The sequence below is a fragment of the Urocitellus parryii genome, chromosome 7, assembly GCF_045843805.1.
Source record: "Urocitellus parryii isolate mUroPar1 chromosome 7, mUroPar1.hap1, whole genome shotgun sequence".
Lineage (NCBI taxonomy): Eukaryota > Metazoa > Chordata > Mammalia > Rodentia > Sciuridae > Urocitellus > Urocitellus parryii.
The window spans coordinates 13,017,049-13,031,219 of NC_135537.1; the positions used below are offsets into that span (position 1 = coordinate 13,017,049).

General features: G+C 46.2%; 1 long non-coding RNA gene across 1 annotated transcript in view; it reads right to left on the bottom strand.

The window, feature by feature from the left end:
- The window catches only part of LOC113195937 (uncharacterized), a 176,290-nt gene that overhangs the window by 14,211 nt on the left and 147,908 nt on the right, over positions 1–14,171 (bottom strand). The window contains exon 3 of the long non-coding RNA XR_003302495.1: positions 13,178–13,325. This is a non-coding gene — a long non-coding RNA (uncharacterized LOC113195937). The remainder of the gene's footprint in view (positions 1–13,177; positions 13,326–14,171) is intronic.

Below are 14,171 nucleotides of genomic sequence, written 5' to 3' on the forward strand. Positions count from 1 at the left end.
CCAGCCTAGATGCCCTTCAATAGATGAATGGATAAAAAAAATGTGGCATTTATACACTATGGAGTATTACTCTGCATTAAAAAATGACAAAATCATAGAATTTGGAGGGAAATGGATGGCATTAGAGCAGATTATGCTAAGTGAAGCTAGTCAATCTTTAAAAAACAAATACCAAATAACTCCTTTGATATAAGGGGTGCAAACAAGGACAGGGTAGGGACGAAGAGCTTGAAAAGAATATTTACAGTAAACAGGGATGAGAGGTGGGAGGGAAAGGGAGTGAGAAGGGAAATTGCATGGAAATGGAAGGCGATCCTCAGGGTTATACAAAATGTCATATAAGAGGAAAGGAGGGGTAAGTCAAGAGAATACAAATGGAAGACATGATTTACAGTAGAAGGGGTAGAGAGAGAGAAGGGGAGGGGAGGGGAGGGGAGGGGAGGGGGGATAGTAGAGAATAGGACAGACAGCAGAATACATCAGACACTAGAAAGGCAATATGTCAATCAATGGAAGGGAAACTGATGTGATACAGCAATTTGTATACGGGGTAAAAGCGGGAGTTCATAATCCACTTGATTCAAACCGTGTAATATGATGTATTAAGAACTATGTAATGTTATGAACGACCAATTAAAAAAAAAAAAAAAGATCTCTGTCTCTTTATGACCTGCTCATCTGGACGTGCAATGTCTTCCTTCCTTGGTGCAGACGTTTACCTGTGCGCTCTTGGAACACACTGAGGTTTTTTAACTCACTCTTTAGAAGTCTTTGCCCAGCGTTCATTCCATCCACTCTGATCCTTTGGAGTTAGTGACTAGAGCGTTAGGAACCTCACGGGGGCTGTGCGCCTGTTTTGCCATGGTCCCCGTGATGTCACACTGCGTCTGGGCATCAGTTGTGACAGATTTCTCCTCCACTTCCGTGTGAAGGCCTTCTTACTCAGCTGCCTCCTCCCAATGGTGTGCCCTGGGACATTGGTTGGTTGGGTAGTATTGGGTTTAATTCCAATCCAACCTCACAGTCTACTTTCCCTGTGGCTTCTTTGACTGTGATGAGTGGGTTTTGGCACAATGAACACTGCCTTGGAGCCTGAGGGCCCTGGTTTCTCTATAGGGTGGGGTGGGGTCCCTCTGGTAGTTCAAACAGGTGTGGTGTAGACAGCGGACCATATGAGTTGTCCCCTCTGTGGATTCTCCTCCCATCTAGTCAGCAACCTGTGGCTCTGATAGGGTATGAAGTCCCCGGTGCTGAGGTCCCTCTTACAGGTGGTGTCCACAGCCACTGTTATTCTCTCCATGGTTGCTATGGGTGTTGATGCCCAGGAGCAGGACTTCCAAGTCCTTCCTATCTGGGTCCGGTAGATTGCATGGGTGGGGTTAGTTTTCGGCTGGAGTAAGGTGCAATATCTCGGAGCTGGGCTGGGAGCGTGGCTTGTGGCAGAGCAGCCACCAAACCTAGTCCAAGCATCAGACCCAATCCCGAATACTGCTTAGAGAGAAGGAAATGACCACTACGACCACCACCGAGAAAACCAACCATGAAAGGGCACAAAGCAAAAACCAAATAAAAACAGCAGCCAACGCAACAGAAAAGGGGCACAGATAGTATACAATACACTACAAAGGGGAAACGTAATTAAGCAAAAATTAATTTTAAAAAAGAAAAGAAAATTAAAGGACAAAAGAGGACAAGCAGGAGAAGGGCAAAAGATGAAAAGCAAAAATAATATAATAAATATTAGAAAGCAAACTAAGAAAAGTATATACAAACCCAACCCAGCAATAAGAAGTCCTAATAACTAGAAGAGGCCCTCTCCCCGTGGCGCTTGCTGAGCGGCAGGAGGGGCTGCTCACGGCCCAGACCCTCAGAGCTGCCTCGTGTCACCCCTTCTTTCCTTTGGGGTGCTTGCCCGGGGGCCACGGAACTGTTTGGTGCTGGAGCCGGCAGGGACCCCTCTCAGCTGCAGGAGGTGGCATCCGCACCCCCCGACTCTAGGTTCCAGGTCTGCGCACGGACACAGCGGGGCAGTGGCCGACTGCAGGCAGCGTGTCACCAAGGGCGCGAGGTGCGGGACGTGCCTGGCACAGGTGCCTTCTGCACTTCCTGTGCTGTGCTCCGAGGGTGAGGAGAGGCTGGGGAGAGGCCGCTGTCTGTGCTGGGATGGCCTCAGCCTGGCTCTCCGCCCCCGCAGGACTCTGAGCTGTGCCTCCCGCTGGCCTCGGGAACCCCGGTTTAAGGGGGAGCACCTCCACTCCCTTCTGCGTGGCTGTCTGTCCTCTTGGCAGGTTGGTGGAAGCCGTGGGACCACAATGACTTTCGAGGCAGCCTCCCCCTGGATCAGCACAGGAATATTGCTCCAGGGACCAGAGAGGAACATGCAAGGGCCTTGGACTCCCGGGAGGAGGCTCGGCCTGACCTTGGGAGATGGCCCCTGGTACAGCACCTGGAACACAGTGGGGAAGTGCAGAGGACCGCCCCAGAGCCAGTTGCCTACACGCATGCAGGTCAAAGTCTGCTAAGGCTGTATTTCTGCAAGGTGTGAATTCCTGTGTGACTGGTGCTCCCTGGGTCTCCCCCTCTTTCAGCTCTATGTCATCCTCTGCGGTGAGCAGTGCTGAGGTGCTCTGTTCCACATAGACCCCTCTATCCAAAGCCTCTGCGTTTCCCCAAGTCTCTGGCGGCTGCTGAACTCTTGCATCCTCTCAGTCACCCGCTCCATATGCATCAGTTCTCCAGATGTTCTGGTTCGAACTCACAGAGAAGCAGGTAGGTCTGGGTACCTCTAATCTGCCTCCCCAAGTCCCCTTTGTAAAAGTTTTAGAAATTTTTTTTTAAAGAACAGAATATTTGTGGGGAAGGTGATAAATATTATCCCCGTTTTACAGATGAGAAACCTGAGGATCAGAAACTCACCAGAAATCCTCAAGCTCTTTAAAAAGGACGTGGAATGGGCACCCAGGCCAAGTAGGCATGTGGCATGGGGTAAAACAGCACAAGGACCTGGGAGCCCAGGTTCTGTGGAATCAGATCGTAGCTCTACGGCCTCCAGCTGGATGAACTTGGGTTAACTATGCTTAGTGTCCCTTGTCTCACTAGTAAACTGGGGACTGCAGGACCTAGGGGGTAATGAGCAAGGGGATATAAGCAAAGTAGCTGCGGTGTCTGATCGCACAGGCTCCCAACTGCTGCTGCTGTCCCCAGAGTGCGTCATGCGTCCTCCCTGAACCTCTGACCTCTCCTCAGCTGCAGTCCCGGATCACCCATCTTCCTTGGCTATACCCTGGTGAACTCCCATCTGAGGTTGAGTCCCACAGTGACCCCACAGGCTCCTGACGAAACCTCTGATCATTCAGTCCAGGACTTGCTCTCCCTTCCCCAGAAAAGCCAGTCTTTAACACTTTGCTTCCCACCATGTCCACTGTCATCACTCTTGTCTCAGAGAACAAGGGAAACACAGAGGGACAATTTAAGGGTCAGTGGGTCTATTTTCTGGAAGTTGGGCCAGAGTCTGGGGGAGAAAAGAAACAGTAACCATGAGCTCACGGAGAATAGGCGTCTATGGAGTCACCTGCACTGACCTGGCCTCTCACAGATTTCCTAAGTACGGAATCCATCTCAGGGAAGGCTTTCTCCTTTTCTGCAAAATATCTCCCCATTACCCCCTAGGCCTCCAGGTCCTCCTCTCTCCGTAGGTCAGGGCCGGACATGGCTGGTTCCTTCCCCATCCTGAGCATGCTGCTCATAGGCCCTGTAAAAGCATTCTTCTAAAAAGGGGTCACGGCTTCCCCAGATTGCCAAAACAAAAACAAAAGCAAGCTTTGAAAGCTTTCTGGACCTGGTGTACCAGGCCTCGGGGAGCGGGCAGGCTCCTCGCCCTTCAAGAAAACCTTTTGCTAAAAGTTGCCAGGAGGTTTATGGCTAGAACCACGTGATTCCCACTCTTGGCTTCCTTGTGGAAACCCCGAAGTTTGCTGAAATGTGTATAACAGAGAAAGGGAGGGGGAGGCTCAGGGAGTGATGTTCTTCTAATACGTCACACTTTCCCAGTTAGGACCCCCCACCTGCTGTACATAACTGTGCGTGGTCCGCGTGGCCTACAGATTCTGAAAGGGAAGGGCTGTCCTTTTTAATCCCAGAGCCTGGAACTGCAGTAAAGAGCAGGTGTTATGGACTAAACCTGTCCCCTAAAATTCCCACTTGATATCCTGACCTTCAATTTGTTGGCATCAGGTGGGGTTGGCTTCAGGAGGTGATTAGCTCATGAGGGTGGAGCCCTTGTGAACAGGATTAGTGACACCCAGGGAGCTCCCTTACCTCCTCTGCCAGGTAAGGACAGCCAATTAGGTGGCCTTCTGTGAGCCAGAAGGTCGGCCCTGACAAGAAACTGAGCAACCCTTGAACTTGGGCTTCCCAGCTGCGGGGGCTATAGAAATGAATGTTTCCTGATTCCGCACCACTGGCCTGTGGTGCTCTGGAACAGCAGCGGCTAAATGGACCAAGCCAGAGGTCTCCAGCAAGGGCTGGCGGAACTCAGAAGGGAAAGAAGAGAGTTCTGCCACGCAGCTTCTCCTCGTTTCAGGGGCACCTCTCCCTCCCCTGAGCAAATCCCCAGGTGTTTTCTCTCTGGCCCAAGGAGGGCAGGTTGTCAGAGGGTCAGCCTCCCTGGTCCAGGCCTGGCTGTGGCTTCTCACCCACAGGGACCCTGGCCCTCTTCCTCCCCTGGGCCTGCTGAAGGGTGATGACAACGTCCTCAGAAACTGCTCATCTGTGCAGAAATGAGAATCTCCTCCTGCTTATGGGTTTATTTGGGTATCAAGGCAAAAAAATGAAAGAACGAGATTTTCTTGGACAGCAACTACCCTGAGCTGAGGACTTTCCACAATGGATATTAAGGGAACACTCTGCCCCAGGCCCTACCGACATGGTCTTTTCAAGTGCATGTGCCCTTCACGGTGATAGGCCATAGGCAGGGCCATTGAATTATTCTCAGTAACTTTCAAAGAACAGACATCAAGCACAGTGTCTTCTCTGAGGACAGTGGAAATAAAGTAGAGCAACAGAAGGTCAAGCATCCCCAAGTGCTTCACTGGGCCTTCACTCTCGGTGGCTCCAGCCAACAGTCCCCCAGCCCCTTGGCAGGGGCTAAAGGTGAAGGTCGATCACTGGCCGAGGACACTGCTACCGCATGGGAGTGTCACTCACTGCCCAGTCTGCACCGTGAGCAGACACAGTGACTCGCCTTGGACTCGGCTCTGAGCCCCTTGGCTCTCACCAGATCCGCACTTAGACAAGAAGATCTCTGTCACATGCTGTCACATTGGCTCCACTCCCATCCAAGGAGTCCCAGTCTTTCTTTCTTCTTCTTTTTTTTTTTTTACTGTTTTCTCTTTTTTTTTGAATTATTATTATTATTTTTAAACCTTGTGTCTTTATTTTTTTATTTTTTATTTTTTTAAGAGAGAGAGAGAGAGAGAGGGAGAGAGAGAGAATTTTAATATTTATTTTTTAGTTCTCGGTGGGCACAACATCTTTGTTTGTATGAGGTGATGAGGATCGATCCTGGGCACGCATGCCAGGCGAGCGCGATACCGCTTGAGCCACATCCCCAGCCCTTGAATTATTATTATTTTTATTTATATATGACAGTGGAATGCATTACAATTCATTTTATACACACAGAGCACAATTTTTCATATTTCTGGTTATATATAAAGTATATTCACACCAATTCGTGTCTTTATATATGTACTTAGGGTAAGGATGTCCATCTAATTTCACCATCTCTCTTACCCCTCTGCCCCCTCCCTTCTCCTCCCTCCTTTTGCCCTATCTAAAGTTCCTCCATTCCTCCCATATTCCTCCCCCACCTCCATTATGGATCAACATCCATATATCAGAGAACATTTGCTTTAAGCTCTCTGTTCAACCTGTACAAACTCAGATTTTGAGGGCTTGTTTTTTACCTGGATTTTAGTAGGTATTTGTGCTCATCAGTCTTCAAATCAAAGATCTTAAACTATACATCTTTCTTTTCAAATTTTAACATCTCCAAAATTGATGTGTCTTACAGCCAGGGACATACCATCATTTAATATGGAAGCATGTTTCTTTCTTAGTGCACATAAATCAATGGTGAGTTGGTACCGGAAAATACACTACATTTACACAAAATTTGCTTTCACTTTAAACAAGAGCATATATATGAAATACTACTAAGTTGCAGGTGAGAAATCTGATGCCCAGAATGTTAAAAAAAAAAATAACTGGCTTAAGATTGCCTGAGCATGTAGGAGGAAGAATTACGGTCAGGGAAACAGTGGTATAAATCAAAATGGTACAGCCACTTTTGAAAAGAGTCTGGCAGTTTCTTACAAAACCAAAAATATTCTTTTAAGATCCAGCAACTGTACTCCTTGGTATTTACACAAATGAACTGAAAATTTACATCCAGGCAAAAAGTGACACAACAATTCAACATTGTCAAAACTTGAAGGCAATCAAAATAATCTTCAGTTGGTGAATGGACAAATAAACCATGGTGCATCCATGGTATATTATTTAGCTCTAAAAACAAACTATTGAGCCATGAATAGACCTGGAGCAACCTTAAATGCACATCACTAAGGGAAAGACACCAATCACAAAAGGCAACGTACTATATGATTCCAACTATGTGACATTTTAGAAAAGGCCAAACTAGAGAGACAGTAAAAAGCCCAGACCCAGGTATGCAATCCCAGCTCCTCGGGAAGATCAGTAGCTGCCAAGAGTTGGTGAAGAGGTGAGTGGATGAATAGATGCAGCAAAGGAAATTTTTTTTTTTAATTTTTTGTCTTTTTTTATTATTAGTTGTTCAAAACATTACAAAGCTCTTGACATATCATATTTCATACATTTGATTCAAACAGATTATGAACTCCCATTTTTACCCCCTATACAATTGCAGATTCACATCAGTTCCACATCCACTTTTTTACCTACTGCCATACTAGTGTCTGTTGTATTCTGCTGCCCTTCCTATCCTCTACTATCCCCCCTCCCCTCCCCTCCCCTCCCCTCTCCTCCCATCTTCTCTCTCTACCCAATCTACTGTAATTCATTTCTCTCTCTTGTTTTTCCCCCTTTCCCCTCACTTCCTCTTATATGTAATTTTGCATAACAATGAGGGTCTCCTTCCTTTACCATGCAATTTCCCTTCTCTCTCTCTTTCCCTCCCCGCTCTCGACCCTGTTTAATGGTGATCTTCTTCTCATGCTCTTCCTCCCTATTCTGTTCTTAGTTGCTCTCCTTATATCAAAGATGACATTTGGCATTTGTTTTTTAGGGATTGGCTAGCTTCACTTAGCATAATCTGCTCTAGAGCAATAAAACTACTCTATATGATCTCGTAGTGGTGGATTTATAGCACCATGCATTTATGAAAACTCACAGAACTACACAACACTAGGACTGGACCTAATGGAAACTATGGGCTATAGTTACTCATAATGTATCATTATTGGCTCATGAATTGTAATAAATGGCCCACAGTAATGCAAGGTGCTGATAACAGGAGATATGGGGGGAGGGGCCATAGAATATGGAAAAAGTACTTTCCACTAGATTTTTGGTAAATCTACATTCATTTAAATATATTTAGATATAAATATATAAAACTATTTATTAAATATTAAATATATATTAAGTATATTTGTGTATATGAGAATGCATGTATTTATATATACATATATGCATATAAATGGCTTAAAAACATTTCACTTCTGAAATTCTCTTGAGATGTAACAACATTCTAGAAGAATATTTCATTACTCACAGCCACATGGATAAAGGAAATTCCAAAATGGTAGTTGAAAAGGCTGTGAAATTGCATGGGCATTGCTGGCAGAAAAACATAAATGGAAAAATTGAAAAGAATCCCAAGATAATAATTATGTTAAAAAAAAAAGACTGCAAAAATAACACAAATGGGCTATAGCACATTGATGGTGATAATTGCTATTGTTACCAAGGGCAATGAGATTATAAATAACTTTTCATTTTTCCCACTTTCTCATACTATTTTTGACATATCTGCTTTCTTATAATATTTTTTGATATTTGTGTGTGTATATATATGGGAGTCTATGAATTCCATACTGAAGGCAGAAAAGAGGAGAACAGTCAGTGAAGCCAGACAACTTGCAACAATAGCACCATCTCTTCCTCCTCCACAACTTCTGAGAAGCTTCTAGGTGGAAGCCCTCATTGGAGATGCACATAAGATCAACTGAAACTCTGGTCTTTAAGAACCTTCAGTCCTGTCTCCCCAGGATCAGAGGTCCCAAGCTGTGACATTTCTCATGATGCAGAGGTGCACAAACTACAGAAGGGGCTGCAACAGCGAACATAAACTCTAAGTCCCTGGATTTCCCTCTGCAACGCAGCCCCAGGACAGCAGGAATCCCACCCCTTAAACCCTCCCTGTCCAGAGTTCACTTAGACTGACTTTTCAGGTCAAAGAATTCATTCTGACTTTCCCCGTCTCACCCCAGCAGCAACAAGCATTTCACATCAAGGACCTATGATTCACAGGGCAAGTTGACTCATTTCTGAAAGTTTCCAGTTTGTGAATGAAAATGGTATTGACAGCTTGGAGGAGGATCAAGAACAGGGGACAATGTACCTCGCTCTGGAGGGACCTAAACAATGCAAGTCACATTTGCAGGCAACTGATTAAAATAAGGAGGGCGGTAATGGGAAAATATTGGGATGGTTACTGCCGCCCCTTTACTTACTTGATTACTTATTTTTTATTAATTGACCATGTTTACCTGGTTAATGACATTTCCCCCACATTTCTCGTGCGCCTTTTGGTTTTATTTTAATGTGAAAACACCCACAGTAGGCTTTCGGATGCTCATTTACAGATTCAGAGCCTATAAAATGACGGTTGTTTTTTGTTTTTTGTTTTTTCCCATATAAGAAAAGGAAGGAAGTAACTGGTCGAGCTCCTATTGCAGAGGGTCATTTTATCTAATGAAGACCCCGCAGGGCAGGAAGCAGAGGCTGGGAGGGCTTAACACAGAGGAACTCAGCAAGCGGAAGAACACCTTAGACTCTGGGCTTATTCTTGTAGGAACCTGCTCAACCAGAGCACTGTCCAGGAGCCAAAGCTCAGGGCTGGAGCACCCGACAGTGCACAGGGACAAGGAAAGCCAGCCCTGGAGACTACTGAGCACGACTCTCACATCTACTCAGCCCGACCTTCCATCTGCAGAGCACCATGTAACTCCAGACCAAAGCACATCGCCAAGCCAAGGGCCAGAACCCTGCTCTACATGGGAAGCCTGACGAGAACCTTAGGGAAACCCAAGGCAGGTGAATCAGATCCTGTGACCCTTGCGGTCCTGAGCCACAAAGCAGGGGAATACCCTTTGCCTCAGCCCCACCACACACACAGCCCCAGGGCGCAGGGGAGAAAACCCCACCTGTGAATCATAGGAGCTCAGAACCTTCTCTGGATCTCTCTCAGAGCCCACTGAAGAGGTCGGCATGTGTCATCAGGGGCCAGGACAGCTGCACAACTCTCCTGTGAAACAAGATCTCATGGGCTTGGGGGTCTCTTAGGTTACCTCATCAATGCATGAGATGACCTGTCTGCAGGGGACGGGAGGCTCAGAAATGCCAGGCGAAACCTGGCATGTGGGGATGTGGTTTTCAACTTTTATACATTATTTTAGTGGATACCTGGCTAACTTGGAATCAAGATCTTAACAGGTGAAACCCCAGGGAAGGTAAGTGACTTATCTTGGAATTAGACAAACCTGGAATTAGAACTCAAGGGTTCATACTCTTTTTCCCCATAACTATACATCCTTGCTCAGAATAAAAAAAAAAATGAAACAAAGCAAAATAAATAAAACAAGGGCTAGGGATGTAGCTCAGTGATAAAGAGGTTGCCTAGCAGGTATGAGGCCTTGGGTTCAATTCCCAGCAAATAATAATAATAAAATATAAATTTTTAAAATACAATAAAATGAATTTAAAGTGAATGACCAAATAATAGTAAAGAAGATTAAAATCCAGAGGCAATACTTTCCTAGCCAATCAGGGGTTCTCTGTGGTATCAGCTAAGAACTCTGAGCTGGGAATTGCCTCTTTTCCTACCCCAGCACACGGTGGAAGGAGAACTAACAATGCATTCTATTAATCAATCCTGGTGACACTGCGTAAGTCCTACTATTTAGAGTCTAACAGCTTGAAGGGGCTCCAAGTCTGTTGTGCAGATGAGAAACATAAGGTCCAGGGAGAGGAATTGAGCTGCCTAGAAACACCCAGCTGGCCGTGGGCAGAGCCGATCCTGTATCCATCACTCACTCTCCACCACTGTACGATCCCCAGGGCACAGCACACATCCCGAGGTTAAGGACAGGGACACGGCTAATATGTCAAAACCTACACATGAGAAGAGATGTGGAAGTATAACAAATGGGAAAGCAAAGGAAGACTTTATTTGGTCCAAATCAAAGGTGGTGTAGCTGCCTAATGTAATCAAACAATGCAGCCCCTAAAAAGGAAGAGATGGCTAATCTGGATTACGTTCTGATGGACCACTGAGTGATAGACATAAGCTGTAGAATAATCTGTTTATCCCAAGTCTAACAACAGTCCTCAGTGTGTGCAAAAGTAAATGCTCTGGAGAGGTCTGCAAAGATGTGCCCCCAAATAATAACAAATATCACCTAAGCAGAGGTAATGAGAATGCAAGGATTGGGGGTGGTGAGCTGAAAGAACTTCAGCCTTATTTGGGAAGATTTTTTTTCCCCTCAAAATGAATGCATTCACTTAATATTTTTTTTTTTGCAATAAAAGTTTGACAATTTTTTAAAAAGAGGAAATAGAAATAACATTTTAATGATTCATCTGTCTATTCATCCACCAGCTGAGCACTTCCAAGTGTCAGTCATGAAACAAGATAAGAAGTACAGCCCCTGCCCAAAAACTTATATTCTAACTCTAAGAGGTTTACCTGCTAGTCAAGCATAATGAGGTATGGACATGTATTCTGGGGAAAGAAAAGAGGAGATTAAGAAAATAAAGAAAGTGACCTCCATGTTTCACTGGAGATCCAAAAGCCAAAACTAGGTCCCCAGGAAATCCTAAGGCTGCCATCTTGTAACACAGATGTTGGCAAAGTACGCAAGTGGAGAGACCTTTCATGATTTAAAAGAAATTTCCACTGCCTTCAACATCAGTTGAGAGCTTGGAATGGAATATAATAGCACAAAAGACAGCTTACAGTTCCCAAACATTGAACCCCACAAATAGGGAGGTGGTGTTGTTGCTCCTTAAAGATGTGGCTTCTTTGGCTGTTTGTCTCGGTATATATGGATTACTCCGCTGAGCTAGAGATGGCCTCTGCCAAAATTGCTGTTTTGATTTGGGTTTCTAAAAATAACTCACAGACCGCCTGCAGCATGAGAGAAAGATGGTAGCACACAGCTCGAGGGAGGAAAATAGAAAGCATTTGATTTGAATTACCTCAGAGCTGAAATTGAGCACAAATACCTCCTTGTAGCAACTGCTATATAATGACCCACCTTAATGGAACCCTTTTAGAACAGAGGCAGTTCAACAAACAGTTTAATTGAAAATAAAATTTCCAGACCAACTATCCTGTCAAAGCCACATTAAATGAAGATAGCTCAGCAGTGACCAAATCTCTGGTGAGATGTCAGATGTGTGACGGGAGAGAGGGGCAGAAAGGTGTGTGTGTGTTACATGTTGCCGTGGGTGGGGGTGAATGTGTTCTCCTCTCTAGGAGAAATGGGAAGGAGGGCGGGAGGAAGAGAGTCAAAGACATTCAAATTTAAGAAATAAAATTAAGGCCAGACCTGGTGGTTCAGGCCTGTAATCCCTGCAGACTGGGAGGCGAAGGCAGGAGGACCTTGTGTTCAAAGCCGGTCTCAGCAACTTGGCAAGGCACTAAGCACCTCAGTGAGACCCTGTCTCTAAATAAAATATAAAAAAAAAAAAGGGGGGCTAGGGATGTGGCTCAGTGGTTGAGTACCCCTGGGTTCAATCCCCAGTACCCAAAAACGTAAAAAATAAAAGAAATAAAATTAAAAGATAGGTGAGTCACTAAGTCGGCTGAGTTAGGTTCCAAAGGCTTCCAAGGAAATCTGTGTCTTGAAGCCAGCATCTGTTTTGTTTAAAGACACATCGCTTGGCTTGCACGTTCCTTCATTAGCAAACAGTCTCTCACACCCAGCACCAGGCCTGGGTCTGAAAACGCTCAGGTGGACAGAGAGGACGCTGAGGGGATGCCCCATGTAACTATTTCCCCAAAACCCATAGACACTGCAGCTAACCCCTTCCAAACCCCAGCACTGCCTGCCCCACCGTGCAGCTTCATGAAGAAAGGAAAACTCTCTTCCAGAAGGTTCTAAAACCCTGGTTCCTAGCCCTTCCAATGACTCCAACAGAGCTGAGGGACAGCACCTTGACTTGGTGTCAGTGTGTGTGGGTGGGAACTGAACTAAGAAAGGAAACCGGAAGGGGCTCATGCACCCACATTCTGGAAGGAGCCTCCCTGACCATGCTGGGCTTAGGAGACCCTCCATGAGTCCTTTCCAGAAGAAAATACAACTCAAACCTGAGGGTGATGAGGACGAGAAACAAGCTCAACCCTGCTACGTGGTGGAAGCAGGAATCAGACTAGAGCCTCTCTGATTTGGTGGTGCATGCCCATCTTCCGTGGCCCAGCATTACATGGTCCCCTGAGACCTTCTAGAAAGTTCCAATGCTGGAAGCATTACACTGTAGATGGCTGGAGACTCTATGAAAAGTATAACTGAGGCTTTGGCTGGGAATCCACTCTCCTGCCAAGGGGATGGACGATGGTGATGTTCCCTCCACTCTAAGGTTTTCCTGCCCCCAGCCAGAGCTTGGAAGGAACCCAGCTCTGGGGTTCAAATGGCAGCCCTGCTGCTCAGAGCCGTCTAAGGTTTAGTAAATAGGCACCTCTGGGTCTCCCTAGTTCCTGCATTTTGAGAAATAGCACCTAACTAATGGTTTTCAAGAGTCCCTCTAAAGCACTTTGTGTTCATTAGCCCACAGAGGACTTCCAACGTGCTGCTATGATTCTGCGTGCCCAAATGAGAAAGACATGGCACAGAAAAGCCATATTACTCACCCAGCGCTGCTCTGCTCATTGATGTCCAAAGCGGGATTCTGCAGGTGGTCTGGCTACAGTCCATGCTGTGACTGGGATCCAGACACACTCTGGGGAACCATCAGGAGACTTCTACAAGATCACAGGAATGAAAAGCTCCCCAGGCCACCTGCAAAGAGGAAGAACTCAGTAACTTATTAGGCATCACTTAAAACTTAATATGTTTGGTGAGCCAGAAATACAAGGGCGTCCACTACAGTACCCATGTGGCTGGGGTGAATGGGACACGGCCAACTGCAGAAGTGCCTTTCCCTGACCAGCATTCTCCACCTGTCCACAGCTGGCACCCTGCCTTGGACTCAGGGCACCGGGCCAGGGCTATAGTTCTCTTCCCTTTGAATCCTCCTGGTGCCTTCTCTCTGGGGATCCTGCAGGAACCTAAGCTGGGGTAGCTGAGGTGGGGACAGGCTCTGACATGTGCACAGCAAAAAGCATGGTTGCTTCCAAAGTGACACAGACACATTAATCCCCAAGGCAACAGGCAAGCTGGGGTGGACCCACCACTTCTGAAACTCTGCAGATGCCAATCACACAGACCTCGGGTTGATCCCTTGTACAGAAGAGGTGGCATGCACTCCAAAAGGTGGCAAAAGTGACAACCTGGCAGAGGAGACTCTGTTGGCTGTGGAGGAGCCAGTCAACCACTGCTGACTTCTTATCACAACATTCCAGCTCCGTTCAAGTTCAGGGCAGACAGCAAGGCACTCAGAGAAAGTTGAGGCCAGGGAAGAATCATTCCTAGCCTGAAACAGCCTCAGCAATCCCACTACCTCTGAGAGGGGCTGGCCAGGAGGCCACCTGGCCCAGGCTGGCCAAGGACACGTAAGGGGAAGTCTACTGGGGATTTCTGGGGAAATTCTTCTTCCCTAGTAGAAGATAGAGACTTGAAATAGAAAGGACCTCTTTTCCTACCCAAGTCTTCTTTTTGCTCAAAATGCTGTCTTGGCAAAGTGAT